This window comes from Papaver somniferum, chromosome 5 (assembly GCF_003573695.1).
Source record: "Papaver somniferum cultivar HN1 chromosome 5, ASM357369v1, whole genome shotgun sequence".
Taxonomy (NCBI): domain Eukaryota; kingdom Viridiplantae; phylum Streptophyta; class Magnoliopsida; order Ranunculales; family Papaveraceae; genus Papaver; species Papaver somniferum.
This window is the reverse complement of record NC_039362.1, coordinates 171097625-171102724: the sequence shown is the minus strand read 5'-3', so window position 1 is coordinate 171102724 and position 5100 is coordinate 171097625.

Genomic DNA, 5100 nt, shown 5'->3' with positions numbered 1-5100 from the left:
ATGATGATGATTATGATGATATGTTAGAAGAACATGAAAATATTGTGGAACCTGTTGGTTCAATAACATATGGCTTCTCGTCCTCGACCTTCATGAATGCTGTTTTTTCTAATACTCATTGTAATTCATATGATTTTGATACTGACATGGGATTCGTACAATTATTCTGTGAAGATGAGCATGACATAGGAATAGTTGAATCTTCTGTAGACACTGATATGCATGAAAATATATTTGATGTGTCTGATTCTCTACCTAGGTCACATTGTGATATTTCTCCTGATTTGCCGATGCATAAGAATAAATTTGTTGATGATGTTGATGATTCTGAGCGTGAACTTGCTAAACTGATTGATGATTGTGAGCATGATGTGACATGTGTAGATGATTTAGGAGATTTTGATTTGATTAATAATGACGCACCTATTCTCCTACATGAGTCACAATCTGTTGGCCTTCCACCCAACCTAGATTTGGTTTGTACCAATATTGTAAAACCAATTTTTCTGAAAATTCCTAATCTAGGATTGGAACTGTGTGCTTCCCAAGTCCTCTTGGGATTTTTCTTCAAATATAATACATTTGAGGAACCACAGTTGGAAATTGCATGTTTGCCCGTCCCTAGCACAGTTCATTTCGAGCTAGACCTTTTGCATGATGAACCCCCGAAACTGCGCGATTTTGTTTTCAAAACTATATCTTCTGTAAAATCCAGGTTTGGGGGTAGCTCATTTTGTTTCACAATTTCACTTGCGTTTCTTTCCTGTTATTATTGTGTGAAACTGTTGAAATGTCTACACTTTGTCTTTTGGGTTGATCCTCAACTCTTTAGATTGTTAGTGTATGGTGAATTTTTTGTATATAATCCAGTAGATAAAATTTCTTAAAAACCCTTTTGTTCCTTTTGTATATATTTTGCTAAATCCAATATGATCTCGGCTGAAATATGTTGGATTTTTTTTTTTGCCTTGAATAACGGAGTTTTAATTCTGCTTTCGCCGAAATCGGGTATTCTCCCTCCTTTTACTCTACTCAGCATGTCCCTTTCCATATGTTGTTTTATAATTCTTTCCATATTTTGAAACATTGAGGACAATGTTTAGTTTAGGTTTGGGGGTATAGAGTAGATACCATGATAATATGCCATAATTGAAAACGAAACTCCTTCTTCTTTTTGAAAAAATTGAAAGATTCCAAAAAAATTGAAAAATCAAAATTCAAAAAAATTAAAAAAAATGAAAAATCATAAAAAATGGAGCTCATTTACCTTGAAATGTTGACTCTTGTGCAAATATGTATTTTATTAGGAGTCTTAGTCTAGATATTTAGGCACCCTGATTCTAGCACAATTCACATAGTGATAAGAAATTTGCACGCGCACGATCTACCAATACATGTATGGCCTCGATCTTCAAGGTGTTGATAGGAAGTTACGATTGCCAATCACTTTAGAATACTGAACGAAACTTGACTAGCTTGTTCTTTGGTTGGTTGGGATAGAAGGTGGAGGTTACATTAAGAAAGACAACCATCGAATTTAACTGGGTGCATCAAAAAGGGCTACCTCTTGCAAAGTGTCATGTAATCTTTTGTTTCCTTTTGTATTGTATCAAAAGTGTTTTGTTCAAAAAAAAAAAAAAAAAAAAAAAAAAAAAAAAAAAAAAAAAATATTTTCAAGTATTTATCAATTCCATCTTCTCTTGTTCCAAAAATAAAAGAGAGTAGTCAATGTAAATAAGAGTCATGTAAAGAGTCATCTTTTGTGTTTTATTGTAATAAGCAAGGAAGGGTGTATGCCATCGATGTACAACGCGAGTAATTGTGAAATACCTCCAACTCATTCACAATTCTCGTAAAGTCCGGACAGCTAGCTAGATTTCGACCTCAGTTCTTAGCCTGAGAAACTATCTCTTGGTGATTAGTAGTCATAACTTCAGATCTTTCTTTACACATGTGTAGATACACTTTACACTCTTATCACATGTCTTTATTTGTTATCAGTGCTAGGATTGTGCCTTCGATAGCTAGATTGACATCTCCATTTTGCTGTGAGCTTAACTGTTTTGCACATGTCACATTTGATGGAATATGAGCTTATATTTTGTCCTTAGGTTTTGTAGGCACACCTCTGGTAAACCTTCACGAGACTTAACTCGTCCACTAGGGACACTTAGTGGTTTAAAAGGCTTAGTGCATACGCTAAATGCATTCGAGAGACCAGCGACAGTGGTATAGTTAGGATTTCCTTAGTTTTGTTTTTACTTGAGGACAAGTAAAATTCAGGTTTGGGGGTATTTGATGAGTGCCAAATATTGTATATATTTATCCCTTTTTGTTGGCATTTAACTCATCTTTTGCGCATTAATTCTACATTTTATCCCATATTCCGTCACCACCACCAGTTCCATCACTGCCACTACTATCTCTTCACCGACAACACCCCCATATCCCTAGCCTAGTTATTTTCTTCATCTCACAACCTCTGAAACCCTAGGTTTTGGGGTGAGTAAAATAACTCGAAATTAGGGGACAATAGGAGCAGAGGAAGAGCATCAAGGACTAGAGGAGGCATGGGTCGAGCAGATTTTGGGAGTTTGTAAGTTAAATTTTGTGTAATTTAAAAAAACCCTAATTTGTAATTTGGGGGAAACCCTAATTTTATTGTTTGGGTATAAATTGAGGGTTGGGTATCACTGTTAAAACTTGTTCTTGGACTAGCCAAGTTTCCACCCAATTTGGGTTAGGTTTATTTAATTCCAATTTTAATTGCACTGTTAATTTCTAGGGTTCTTGTTTGGCAATTTTAATTCTCTGTTTATATGAATGCTCACTGTTAGTTCACTGTTAATTTGTCATGTTAGTTCACTATTGTTGCTCACTGTTAGTATTAATTCACTGTCATGTAATGTTATGTTCCTGTGAATGCTAGGCTAGATACATTTGAAGCTTTGATGTGATTGTGCAATGGAAGAAATCAGTGCTCATAGCAAGCTGATTTTCTTGCCATTCCTTTTGTATGCTTAGGTGCATTGTGTTGATTGAGTAGTTGGGAGAAACTAGTGCTCATAGCAAGCTAGTTTTCTTCCCATTCTATTTGTTTGCCTGTATTCTTGCCTTAGCCTTGCTCATTTTAGTTTCATTATCATCCCTGCCCTTGGCCTTAGGCCTTGGTTAACTTGCTTTGATCTTTGCTGTTGCCCTGTTGTGTCTTCCCTGTTGCTGCACTGTTTAGTTACCCACTGCCTATGCCTTGTTATTCTTGCTGCATTTTATTGCTTGTACATTCTGTTGCTGCCACCTCTTTCTCTTGCACTTGCCCTCCTTGTGCTGCTGCTGCAGTACTGCTTCCTTTTCTTGGCCCTGTGCACTGCTGCTGCAGCTGATGCTGCAACCCCTGCTGCATTGCCTTCCCTTCTTCTGCTGTTATTGCACTCACTGCTGTGCAGTACTGCTACCTGGTGCTGCAAGTTCTTCCCTGCTGCTGCCCTTCTGCTGCTGCTGTTGCTGTTGTCTGCTGCAGCTCCACTGCTGCTTTCCTTACTTCTGCTGCTGCTGCTGCTTCCTCTCCAGCCCAGCCCACAGTCCACTGTTAGCTCAATCCTATTGAGCCCAAAAGCCCAAAACAAGGTTTAAGACCCAAAACCCAAACCATTCAACTGTGGGCTTAACCCAAAAGTCTAACTCAAAAGACTGAGCCCAATTCACAAGTGAACTGTTGAGCCCAAGTTCAGTTCACTATAAGGCCAAAGCCTAGTGCACTTCAAGACCAACTGAGCCCAAACTCAGTTCATTTTATTGTTAAAAACAAACCCATTAAGCCCAATTCACTCAAAGGGTATTCAAAGCCCAACAACAATTTAGGAACCCAAATAGCTAAAACACTTCCAAAACACTCCCGATCTTTGTGGATCGACCCGTACTTGCACGAGCTACAACCGACGACCGTGCACTTGCGGTATTACTGTAGGCCCGCGTTTCTGTGCTTTAAATTTATACATATCTCCGGGCCCACCAAGTTTTTGGCCGGGGATAATTTCTATACCCTTTTAGAGGCCTGCCAGTATTGTTCAGGCATATGTCATGTCTAGGACTTTCACATAGGCCAGTGCAAACCTATTCCAAGCTTCATTACTTAGGTAAAACTTTCATAATATATCATTTTTTCATAAACGATGCAATTTGGCTGAATTCCTACAAAATGTGGATCTAAATATTACACGTCTTGATATTTGGGACATTTCCATCAAAATGGGACACCTATTGACCTAAATTACGACACTCGGGTCCTTAACTTCCAAATAATCTAGCATACATGTAGTAACTGGCTCATCTGCATCAATGCATCAGTCAGGCTTCCACTGTGCTTGTATTGCATCTTCTCTGTGATGCATGTGTCTTATGCAAGGCTCCCTAACTGTCATACCGATTTAACGACATATACTGGCAATACCCAACTCGTAATTGGTGTATGCTTACGTCGAACGACTTGATATGGAGTATGAGCATCCAAGGAATAGACTGTAACTTACCTCATCAAGTATGGAAACAATCATTTATTTCATCGTATGTTGAGCCAAATGATATGAGTTACCATAATATCGCAATCACCTAACATTTAGGTGATATAAGCGTTAAGGTGCTAGACCATACTGCAACTCATTGTGGCTTCCTACGTACCCTCCTTCGTGGCTCGAAAAGATCAAGCAGTGACCGAAGTTCACCAATGTCGAAAAGAAACTAAATCCAACTCATGATGCAATGCCAAAGCTAAGTATATCCTAGTACGCGTATGCCAAAATCTGACTTTTGCAAGATATACACAAGGTCGTACATAAATGATTTTCCTTGAGGAAACCAACCAAGTACCTTCCTTGAATAAACTTCCTTGGGTAAACTTCCTCGGGATATCAACGCGTCATAATGGTGCTTTTGCATCATATATGCTCTACTGGCTAAGCTATTAGCTTATTGGCGCATTCCTCCTTGATACACCTTCGACCAACTACTCCTCTCTCTCTATCTCTATATATATAAATGTCTTATTAACATTAATAAAAATATACAAATTCTGGACCACTTTTCCACCAACCAAGTACCACT